The sequence below is a fragment of the Podarcis erhardii genome (assembly GCF_964252035.2).
Source record: "Podarcis erhardii genome assembly, chromosome: 8".
NCBI lineage: Eukaryota > Metazoa > Chordata > Lepidosauria > Squamata > Lacertidae > Podarcis > Podarcis erhardii.
The window spans coordinates 75,852,442-75,865,121 of NC_138499.1; the positions used below are offsets into that span (position 1 = coordinate 75,852,442).

The window sequence follows — 12,680 nt, forward strand, 5'->3', positions numbered from 1 at the left end:
CTCTGTATTACCTATGTGCATGTGCCACTACTCATGTTTTTTTCCAGTTGCTCTCTTACCCTACCTGATGTACACAGGGCCTGTCCTCTCATTAGGCCGAGTGAAGCAGGGTCTTTACATGATGCATGATGAGTTGGGGTGGGGCAGCAAAGTGTTGGAGAAGTAGTGACAAGAGGACAGAGCTGCCTGAGTCTCACTGCCTGCTCTTCAACCCCTAAGCTTACCTTAGTTATACTGGAGGATGCTGTCTTGTCGCCAGTGTGGGAACTAGATTCAACTGCCACTCTAGTTGGCTTCTGTACATGTTGGGGTATGGCAGTATCATGTCCTCTTTCCTGGATGGCAAAATGTCTTGGGCCAGCCCTGTATATATACTTGCATGCATTGATTAAGTACACAAGCATGCACAGAGAGAGAGAGGACTCTATGTTTATGTACAGTGCTACCTTGGTTCTCATACATAATCTGTTCCGGAAGTCCATTCCAAAACCAAGGCACACTCTCCCATAAAAAGTAATGCAAAATGGATTAATCCGTTCCAGACTTTTTAAAATGACCGCTAAAACATCAATTTAACATGAATTTTACTATCTAATGTAATCATTGATCCATAAAATGAAAGCAATAATCAATGTAAAAGGTAAAGGAACCCCTGACCATTAGGTCCAGTCATGACCGACACTGAGGTTGTGGCGCTCATCTCTCTTTATTGACTGAGGGAGCTGGCATACAGCTTCCGGGTCATGTGCCCAGCATGACTAAGCCACTTCTGGCGAACCAGAGCAGCGCACGGAAACACCGTATACCTTCCCGCTGGAGCAGTACCTATTTATCTTGCACTTGGAAGTGCTTCCGAACTGCTAGGTTGGCAGGAGCTGGGACCGAGCAACGGGAGCTCACCCCATCTCAGGGATTCGAACCGCCGACATTCTGATCAGCAAGTCCTAGGCTCTGTGGTTTAACCCACAGTGCCACCCGCGTCCCTAATAATCAATGTACTGTACTATAAAATAAATAAGACAGTATTGTAAATGATAAATATATATTTTTTTTAAAAAAAAATCTTTTTTTACCTGCACTGATGATAGTCATTGTTTGGAGGGGGGTGGGGGCTTTTATCCATTTCTGCAGTCACACAATCAATGAATCCATAACTGAACAGGCTTTGGCAGTTCACAAAAACAAATTAACCAAAAAAGCCTCAAAAACACAAAATAAATAGCAAAAACAAAAGCACCAAACTTAATCTGTTCTGGAAGTCCGTTTGACTTCCAAAATGTTCGAAAACTAAGGCTCAGCTTCTGGTTAGTGCTGGTGCCCAGGAAACATTAGCTGACAGCTGCATTGGACATTCGGCTTCCAAAAAACATTTGAAAACCAGAACACTTACTTTCGGGTTTTTTGGCATTTGGGAACCAAGGTGTTTGAGTACCAAGGCATTTGAGAACCAAGGTACCACTGTATTTATACATATGGATGTACCTGGGTGTTTGTTTGTGCCTATTTTGCCAAAGGGCAAGGGGAGTGCATGTGCAGTAAAACATTATACAAAATAAACAAGAATGATCACGTACGTATTATCACATCAATATTTTTTGGGGGGTGGAGAGTGACCCCCCTTTTTCAGGGCTCCTTTGCCTGTATGAACTGCACAGCAAGCAGAAACAAAACAGATGAAGTTTTTCCTGCCTTGCAGTCAAAGTTATTTCTATTCTGGATTTCTGCACAGCTACCCAGCTGCTGAAGACAGAGGAGCCCTACCTGAGGGCAGGGGAGAGAGATGGCAATTACAATTAATTATAAGAAGTAGTGTGATTGAGCCCTGAATCTGGTATGCTTAGATACTATTGTAATACAAGTAATATACTAAGTCATGATGGTACTTCAGAACCCAGCACAGATTAAAGTTATTTATAAATATATCCACTAAGTATAGGGCTGCCAAGTTTTACTACTGCAGCGAGAGAAATGTGGAAAGTTCCAGTAATTTCTCTTCTTCTAGTCCCCAAGCAAGAAAGCAGCCCGAAGCCCAACTTTTGCTCCATCTACTCAGGATTGGTTTTCCTATTTATGAATCACCTTTCATCGAAGGTGATTTGCAACCGTACAATTCAAAGCAATTTGCAACCATGCAATTTAAATAACTAAAAGCAAATTTAAAAACAATACAGAGAAACACCCCAAAAAAGAACCTAGTTCTTTCCAATCCAGCTGGAACAGTTTGTTGAAACAAGAACCTCCTCAGTGTTTCTTGAAACTACAAACAGTGGGCTATATCTCAGCAGGGATGCTGTTGCATGTCAAGGCCCCGAGCCCTCTCTTTTGTGAATAATGAAACGGACTCCAGTATTTTGGGTTAATGGGATAATTAAGCTCCAATTTTATTGGTTACAGAATGTGAGTGGTATTGCCTTAGGCACTGGAATTGAACTGACTATATCTGACTCCTGCCCGCCATGCAGGTAGTCTAGTAAGGGTCAACCACCAGTAGGGGGATGGAGACTTTTACCCCATGTGGACTTGTAACAAAGTTAAGAACTTTTGTGTTTTTTTTTTTTTTTATAAATATTTATTAAGGTTTTTTAAATATAAATGCACACATAATAAACAATCTTATTTCTGTCATAACAATTTCATCACTTCTTTGGACTCCCTCACGTCTCCCGCTCCCATTTACATCGTTAAGAGTTTTTCCACACAAATTATCAACTTGTCTCATGTCCATTCATTCAAGTATAATCTAGCACTTCTTCCAAGAAAAAAAAAAAAATTATATTTTCTTTAGTCTCACTTATCATCAAATTTAAATCTAATTTAGTGGTGAGCAGTTTTTTATAATCCAGCATCCTTCTTAAGATTCAACCAAATTACAATGTTTTTGTAAATACATTTTGAATTTCTCCCAGTCTTCCTCCATCTTCTCTTCTCCCAGATCACGGATTCTGCCGGTCATCTCGGCCAGTTGCATATAGTCCATCAGCTGCATCTGCCACTCTTCCAGTGTGGGTAGATCTTGAGTTTTCCAGTTTTTTGCGATAAGGATCCTTGCTGCCGTTGTTGCATACCAAAGTTAAGAACTTTTGGGAGATGATCTATAATGAATTAAAGAAAATATTTAAATACACTTTCCCCCCAAAACCAGAAGCCTTCTTGCTGGGTTTGATGGGGAAAGAGATCAAGAAATCGGATCAAAGACTGTTTATGTACACCACAGCAATGGCAAGAACCATGTTGGTCCAAAATTGGAAACTACAAGAAATTCCAACCTTTGTGGAGTGGCAGGCGAAAATGATGAACTAAGCGGAATTAGCCAAGCTGACCGGCAAGATTCGGGACCAGGACAACCAGAGATTCATAGAAAGTTGGAGTAAATTTATGGTGTATTTAAAGGATAATTGTAAAACTTTAAAAACACTGGCAGGACTGAAATAACTCCTACAATGTAATAAATGAGAGATTCAGTATTTAAGATACATGATTTAAAGAAACAAGGGATACCTGTTGAAGGGAAGGAGGGAAGTCATAAGCTTGGCAGAGCTAAAAATATAGATGTGATTTGATGTATGATATGAAACTGTGTTGAGAAAATAATAAAAATTTATTGGGGGGGACCACCAGTAGGGGGAGCCCTGTTGATGTACATCAACTGAGAGCTCCCCCAAGGTTCCCAATGAGGTGGTGGCATGGCCCCAGCCCATATGCGGGCTTCAGACAAGATCCACACACCCCGGATCCCTTTAATGGAACACCCTTAAAGAGGAGGGGCAGGTGAAGACCACAACCTCCCATCCCTTAAACCAGGTTTTCCAATGCCTAACTGCCAAACCTTACAAAAGTTGTGATGATTGCTACGAGGCAGGCAAAAACCACGTGGATGGTGCCAATTTGCCAAGTGGGAAAATTCTTACCTCGCCTCCTCAACAGGCGACCAACTGTGGTCCATAGCAAGGCCAATTTGTGGAAAGAGGTAGTGAGAAGGAAGAACCCCCAGCCATTCAACTGCTTAAGTAGCTCAAGCCACGCTCCCCGGTTGACCGGATTGGCCGGCAGGGGTGTGCGACTCAGCTGGGACTCCCAGTGACGCGGGCAGTGCAACCATGCCCCCCCCCACTGTACACGGGGAGAGTGTGTGGCCTGCCTGCACAACCGCCCCCTAGGGAGGAGGGAGCAGCCTTCTCCAAGCAGGGGCAACTACACTGAAAGCCCTGTTCCAAGTTGTTGTGACACAGGCCTCAGCAGAATGTGGTGATACGTTGAGTTTATAAGCATAAAGTCAGGACATATTTTTCAGCCAGAACTTGCCAGAACTCAGTTTTGGCACCTCTCAGGTGGGTGACATTGCCATTCCTACCTGCTTAGCTTAGTCCAGTTTTCTTCATAGTCACAGTAAAGGGAGCTGCAATTGTAGGGATAGGCCTGACAGGTAGACTGGTCGAGGGCATGCTTCTCTAAATGTGTGTGTGGATACATGCATGTGTACGTGCATATGTGTCTGTATACTGGTACAATGGCCAGATGCAGGCAGGCAAATAACTCCGGCACCTTCAGTAGTTGTGTAGAAGAGGGAATGTCAACCATTTGTGGTTTGTCTTGCAAGCATCTCCTGTTGAAAATCCTTCATCTTCACCTCTGTTAAAGGTGAACTTCCACACACACACACCTTGCCTTTGCACCATACATTGAGGTGTTTGGGTTGTGAACCAGAGACTGTGAGGTGCTAGGAAATTGGGTGGTCAATGGGCTAGAAAACAACAACAATGTTGGCCTAGTCTGGCTCTGCTCCTTTAAGAAAGATCTGATCTGCAGACACTGGATGGTGAAACATACTACATGGCACCAGTGCTTCCCCCCCTAGAAAAATAGGTGCTGGGAATCACCATGAAGTTGTTACTGTAAGTGCCACACATTTTAACAACAAAGAAAGAGGTGTCCATACCGTGTACCCTTGAGTTCTCCCGGGGGGGGGGGGAGGACTGCATGGCACCAAGCTGAACATTGTCACTTGCTAATTGACTGCAGATCAAAATGGCGGTTAATGGGACAGCTGCAGGGGCTAGCTCAAGAGTTTGCAACCCACCTAAGATGCTAGGTTTAGAACAAGCTGTTATTACCTTGTCACTTCAGGGAATGCTGAAACAGAATGTGCATGAGGCAGTGAGTGTGGACTGTCTCTTTAAGAGACATGCCTAGCTTGTGATAGAAACTCCCCTCTTCAGGTGCGGTTCCCTCAATAGTTCAGTGGAAACTAGTTGGAACCTTGGCTTCCCTGTGTAGGAAGTCCCAGCTGTTCTCGTTTTCATAAATAAATGCAGCTGCTGAAGCTCTCCTGCTTCCTCACACAGCAAGTACCCTTCCTATACTACAGTGTAGAGAGGTGTCTGTTTGTTTTGAACCCCCCCCCCCAAATTATTTTATGGTTGCAAGTCAATCTTTTTGTATAATTCTGTAGAATAGGGATGGGAAACTGGTGGTCCTCTGGATGTTGTTGAACTTGAATGTTCAAGCAGCCCCAGTAGACAGTATGGTCATTTAGCAAGAATGCTGATGGGAAACTGGAGGCCTGCAAGTAATTCCTCCCAGATGTAAGTCTTGCTGTAAAACTTGTGTGCCTTCAAGACTGCTACAGGATCTGAGTCCAAGGAATGAAGGAACCTACTTGGAGGTAAACAATAGAACAAGAGCCTCAAAGGTGGAAATTTGGGGGATTTGGTTTTAAATGCAAATTGAATTGAATTTCTCTGTCCCTTGTTGGGAGTGCTTCCCTGATTGGAATTAATCATGTGGTGCCCTCCTTTCTTACACAAAGTACTAGCAGAAGTAAGGCCCTAGGCTCTTCTAGGTCTTACCAAGGTAGCATTCTGCTCTTTCGCTTTTGCTTCTTTATTAGGAGTAGGTGTGAGAGATCACGGAGCTCTCCCACCATTCTCTGTATGGTTGTTCCCCACTTCCCACAGGGCAACCTGTTGAGAGGTGTTGTTGCAGTGAGAAGCCATAAGGCATGCCTTGGTGTATATTAAAACTAATAGCAAGTTGTCATCTGTTTTAAAGCGGAACTGACTGGACCTGTCTTGTATGCAAGGCAACAGCTTTAGAAATGGAGCACCCCAATGTGCTCATTTGGGAAATAATAGGCAAATCTCTACCTACACTGGCATTTAGGGTGGCACTGTTTATATTGTCAGCGTTGTGAAGTGGTTAGAGCAAGGACCAGGAAAGCACATTCGGCCATCCAGCTCACTAGATAATCTTGAGCCAGACATTATCTCTCAGGCTAAACTACCTCACAGAGCTGTTACAAGGATGGGCAGGAGAAGGACAGCATGTACTGCTCTGAACTCTTTGAGGGAAGGACAGGAAAAATGTAGTACAGTCGTGCTTTTGAGAAATGGGGAAGGATCATAAGGAAATGAGACAATTTGGCCCATATCCTTGATCAAATATGCCTTTGAGCATCGCTGGTGCTTTTAAAACTGTTGTGTGAATGGAACAATATTTGTTCAAATGAAATTCACAGTATGACTGCAATTCTATGCCTACTTCTGAGAAGACAATCAGAAGATTGCAGAGTTAGACTGAATATCACACTTCCCACAACTACTTGGGAGTAACTGCCATTGAATTTGAGAGGGACTTAATTCTGTATAATTGCATATATGAAATGCGGGGACACTGTTTTCTGTTGCACACTGTCCCCGTCCCTTTAAGCTTGCTATAGCACTGCTTCCTGTGCACAAATCAGGTTGTATAAATTCCCTGCAATACTTCCCTCACATCCCAATCGTATCCCTGTAGTACATGGAAGTAAACAGGAACAGAAGTTATTCATCTGCCCAGTAGAAAAACAGCAACACAGTGTAGGGTTGCCATATTCTGAAGCCCCCAAACAACTCGCATCTCCCTCACTCGCCCCCTCCCTGCTGCTGACCCCTTCCTTGCCTGCCTGCTCCTTCCTTCTTCTCTCTCTCTTTCCTTTGCTGTCTCTGGCCTCCTGCTATCTGGACGATGGGAGGCCGAGTGGCCCCAGGAAGGTCATGCCAGAAAAGGCTGCTGGAAGGACCACCAGGCCTAGTGCCACCCCCAGAGTCCAGCACAGCTGCCCCCCTTTAAAAAAATAATTTAAGAAACCCCAAAACCCAGACATTTCATATAAAATAGAAAAATCTGCCATCCCCCCAAAAGAGGACATGTCTGGGGAAACCTAGATATATGGCAGCCCTAACGTAATGCTTTTGCGGATTTCAAATGGTTTTAATCTGTGATGTCAGCAATCCTTTAAAACGCTCTTGAAAGATTGGCCAGTGTCCCCATATTGCAGAAGGAAAGCTGAGCGAGGAAGTGGCTTTCCTAAGGACACATCTGGTTCATGGCAGAGATGCCATTCCGATTCTGGGCCACCTGATTCATAGCTCAGTTATCCACCACACTGTGCTAATTCTTCCTAGAGTCGAGCAGAAATTTTTCATACTCATTCCACTCTCTCAGCCGCACACCAAACTATTTACTTGGGCTGAGAAGGAGAGGAAAGAGGATGGCAAAATTGTGACAGCAGAAGCAAAGATTTGGAGCTGTAAAAAAAACAAACAAACCAACGCTGGGACCTAATTTGATTAGTAGAATGTCTGGCATCTGGTGGGCTGGGCTTTTGTACTGTGCCCTCTGTGTGTTCAGTTCAGTTAAAAAGAGGCTAGCTGCCATTTGCCTCAAGATGTTTCTTTTCTCTCACTCTGTTACATTTTCCTACTTCAAGACTTTGTTTCATATATGTATATATGGGGGTTGTTTGTTTCACTGGACAAAGAGACAAACTCAGCTGAAGGAGGAGAAGGTGGCTGAGTGAGGAGACATTTCCCTGACAAGAGGACTGATTTTTAGTCACCTTCCCCCTCCACCACAGGAGCTAGGGTGGCCAGATACAAAAGAAGGCTGAGCTTGGTTGATGAGCCTTTCTTAAACATAACCATTAATGGTACCACTGGCCTGCCCTCTCTTACATTTGACTACCCTAGATCTGAGAATCGGAGCCTGGGCTAGGCAAAGGAGTAGCCGATGTAAGGGGACTACCGCTTACAATGAAATGGAGGGACACAGGCAGAGTGTCAAGGGAGGGACAAACTGGGATGCATGTTTCAGCGTTTCAGACTAGAATAATTATAATGCTCCGCATCTGTCCTGCAACTCCAGAAATCAGACTGAATGTGTGTGAGGGCATGAGGATATTTTAACCCCAGCGCACAAAACATTCAGCCTTTAACAGGTCCTGCATGCAGTGCAGGCTGGAGAGGCAGACATTCCCACCTTTTTACCTGACCTGTGCTTCTTAAACTGACACTTGCCAGAGTGAAACTGGATGCTGTGTTTTGAGAGAGACAAATCCAGCTTTGAATGCAGCATCTCCTATTATCTCCCTCTTTCTTTCTAGGAGGATTGGGTAACAGTGTAAAAATTTCCTGGTTTTAAACTCTTACTGTTTTTGTGCTGCTCTTGGAAAAAGACCCTGGCCACCGGCAGCAGAACCTTGCCTATTGATTGGCTGCTTAAACGGGGGCCTGTTGGATCCAAATAAGCTGGATTGATTATACAGCAGCAGAAGGAGCTGAGTGCACAGTGAGCGTTGAGGCGAGGAAGCAAGAGAGCGAGAGAGAGGAAGAGAATATGTACTATGGCATCAGTATGTAACTGCTGGAGCCAGATAATCCTGCTACCTAGCTCCCTCCGTGGACAACTTACTGTGCAGCTTTCTTCCTTCGTGAGAGGATGCCAGCCGTATGCTGGTGAATCAGCTAATAGGACTGGACCTTGGAATAGTTCATTTGACTTATAATCTGTGTCTTTGAATTGAAGATTCACTACTGACAACAAGCCTGGGGTCAGTAAGCCCCCTCAGAGCTGAAGATGCTTCTTGAATAAGGTAAGTTTAAATATGTGCCCTTATCACTAGGATGTGATTAAGCTTCAGGTAGTACAAGCCTGGCATTTTTGCATCCTTAAATGTACAGGCTTGCCTGTGTGTGGGAGAGCAAGAAAGAGAAGTACTATGTATAGCAAGAGAGAAAAAACAAACTGTAAAAGGGAATAATGGTTGTTTAACCTCAACCCAATAGTAGCGAAATGATGCTCCGCTAACTCCTTGGGAAATGTTTTGCTAGCAAACTCCCCCCACAGCCCCCCCCCTCCACAAATAAGCAGCATATGGGGGTGGACAACGTGGTAAGTTGTTTTATTTCTGTGATTTTATTTATTCTTTACTAGTCCTGCTGTACTTGTCAAATAGCTTGCTTTGGGGGGGGGGGTTACTGCTGTTTTTGCTGGGCATTTGCAACTGCTTTAAAACAAATCTGTCACTTGTGAACTTAACTCCCGTGCAAAAGCAACTGTTGTTGGTTGTCTAAAAATAACATGGCTTGGCAGGTCCAATAAATGGTGCCCTAACACTAGAATGCATCTGCCTGCAGAGACCAGATCAATATTTCTGAGACAGCATGTGAATCCCATGAGGTTATGATCTTGTGTCTTCAATTTCTGGAGCATTTGTCCTAATTCTGAATGGATTGCCTATTCTCATGGGTGAAAACGACAGGTTTTGCTTCACCTGCAAAATCGTCGAGATTGGAAGGAAATACTTTCTTTAGCCCCGTCTGGAAACTCACAGATGTGAGAGGAAATTCTCTCTGTAAACTGTGTGGACATTAGGAGGCTGCTTGATTTTGGTTTGTGTAGGTGATGGGTGTATATAGAGTATCACTTCAGATTAATAGGCTTTGCATTATGTTAATCCAGCTGTGCTGATCTGCATCACCTTTTAAATATCACCTAGTCTGCTTATTCTGCTGCTTAGGATCACAGCCAAAAGGGTTTTGTGTTCTGTTTTTTTGATGCTGCTTAATTGCTAGGATTTCTTCTTATGTGTAGAGAAATGGGAGTTGCTATAATGGAGCTTTTGATTAGCTTATTTGCATACTCAGCCACAACTTTCCTGGGGGTTGTCCAATTAACACAATTTGCATAGCATGCTAGCCTCACAACAGTGACTTCTTACTCTAAAAGGTAGTCTCACATGGCCAACCATGCTTTTATGCACACGGTAATTAATATTCCATCCCCCCACTCCCCTCCAGTAGATTAAGCTCAGCAGGCTCTGTGTATGCATGCACACACACACACACATTTTTAACTGATATCCAGTTTCGTTAAAATGAAATTCGGTGTCAAAATACTGGCGTAGTCCATTGCTGGGCATACGTATATTGCACTGTGTTAACTGGCATTTACTTCCAGATTTTCACCTTAGTTATTTGTGATAAAGGAAATGTGGGTTGTGGTTTCTGTACACACTTACTCAGGAGTAAGTCCTATTGAACCCAGTGGGACTTTGGGGACTTTGTTCTGAGCAGACACGCTAAAGATGGCACTTTAAAAATCTGAAGCCCTTTGATGAACCAAGGTATCTGTTTGAACTGCGAACTGGAGGAATCAATAACAGAAGGGTTTTATTTTAAGAATCGATACAGAAGGAACACGTGCAACCCGAACACTTAACATGTTATATACAATGGCAGGCAAATAGGCTGTGGTATTGGTTGTCAACCAAATACAGTTGTTTTTTTTTTTTCTTCAGCAAAACTCTAGGAACACGGTCCAGCCAAACTCTTATATCCCAACTAAAAAGTTCGATACTTTAATGTATCTTATAGAAATCAATGGGACTGAAACCTGAGCTAGCTGGATCATGCTTTAAGTGTGTGCTGTGCTCATATTTTAGAAAGAGGAATGTTGACTTACCTGTATGTAGTATGTATGCTGGTTTCAGCTAAGGCTTTTGAAATACATTTTGCATTTATGCAGTTGCACAGATAAGCATCATTTAAGCAGGATTGTAATAGCCTTGTTTACATTATGAAGAGGCTCGATTTCAAACCAACATATCCTTGGGGAAGGGAGGATACCACACAAATGGGCTGAGGAATATTTCCTGTCTCTGTCTTGTGAGGTGGACTGGTTGTGGCATCCTGCACATCATGTCAAATATAGTGAAGTCTCTCTCTTTTTACATTTCCTGCATTGGATATCATTTAGATGAAGTGCTGTGGTGAAGCTTCAAGACATAAATTTCTCTGCTCTCTACATTGGGCATCCTTGGTCATTGTGTCTGGGCTCTTTAAGGACAACATATTACTTATCCTGGGGAGATTTGCTTTTTCTTCACTGTCTGCGAAAGAATCCCTCATAATAATTAGCAATGTCACTTTGCAGCAGAGGGAATATAATTGATTCCCACTCATACACAGTGTCTAAAAACATTACCACTATGATATGCACACTTGGGTAACAAAAAAAAAAAAAAAAAAGGAGCTTCTATAATGATTTTTACAAACTAAAGATATCAGGCATGCTCTTTACTTCTGTATGGTAAAGCTAATATGGATTGGAGAGTTTTTCAAGGATGACTGAAAGCACATGTGTTCTCTGCTGTTGGCCCTGTGATGGAAACTCCTAACTATCTAAAACTGGTTACAGATAGGTAGCCGTGTTGGTCTGCCATAGTCAAAACAAAACAAATTCCTTCCAGTAGCACCTTAAAGACCAACTAAGTCAGTTCTTGGTATGAGCTTTCGTGTGCATGCACACTTCTTCAGATACACATGAAGATACACATGAAGAAGTGTGCATGCACACGAAAGCTCATACCAAGAACTGACTTAGTTGGTCTTTAAGGTGCTACACATGAATAAGTGTATTCACATGAAGAAGTGTGCATGCACACATGAAGAAGTGTGCATGCACACATGAAGAAGTGTGCATGCACACGAAAGCTCATACCAAGAACTGACTTAGTTGGTCTTTAAGGTGCTACTGGAAGGAATTTGTTTTGTTTTATCTAAAACTGGTTTTACATGCTTTGGAAATGTCCATTTTTGCTTTTATACCTTTGAGCATAATCAGTCCATATTTTATTCTGATGTTTTAATTCGGGCTCACTTAGACTTCCCCGTTCTAATAACTTTGCCTGTTTGGGAACAAATTTTCTTTATGCTGTGAAACAGAAATCCTTTTTTTCTTCCCCTGCAGTTAACTTCTTAGAGCCATTAGGGGGCTCTTTCTTCCTATGTTATTCACGCAGCAGGCTATGTTACAAAAATACAATTGATCCTTTCTGGCTTGCTTTACTGATTCTAAAAAGTTCTGCTTCAATTGGCTTATTTTAAATGTAGCGATACTGTATCCAGCTAGAAATATTTGTCCTCCTTGATATTTGATGATAATGAAAAAAACTGTTTCAGATGTTATTGGATCACCATACATTAATATATTAGGATTTTTAGTTCTTTCTCTCTCAATCTCTCCTTGAAAAGATGGAGTGAAGTGTTATATAATACAGCATAAACATTCTTAGCATATATAGGATAAGAATTCTGGTATCAAAAGGTGTTTGGGAGTTGATTGAGGAATAGGACTGAAGTGGTTCTGGGTGGCAGGGATAGTTGAAGGCACAAACTGATGTCTGGTGCAGAAAGATTTGGTGCTGGAGGAAGGCATGATTTGGCCTCCACTTCAGGTAGCAAAATGTCTTAGGCTGGCATAACCCAACCATATTCAGTCCTTGACATCATTACTTAAGGAACACTGGGTAGCAGAGTTGCCAGACCCAAAACATGTGCTCCATCTAGATGTTTGAATCTGTT

General features: G+C 42.8%; 1 protein-coding gene across 4 annotated transcripts in view; it reads left to right on the forward strand.

Moving 5' to 3' along the window:
• The first annotated feature begins 8,430 nt into the window (after window positions 1-8,430).
• CDH18 (cadherin 18) overlaps window positions 8,431-12,680 on the forward strand; it is a 634,566-nt gene continuing 630,316 nt past the window's right edge. For 3 of the 4 annotated variants that reach the window (XM_081873021.1, XM_081873022.1, XM_081873026.1), the window contains exon 1: window positions 8,431-8,908. The gene's annotated coding sequence lies outside the window, so the exon portion shown is untranslated. Of the gene's footprint in view, window positions 8,913-12,680 lie in introns of all 4 variants that reach the window. The other variant, XM_081873024.1, reaches the window with a different exon arrangement.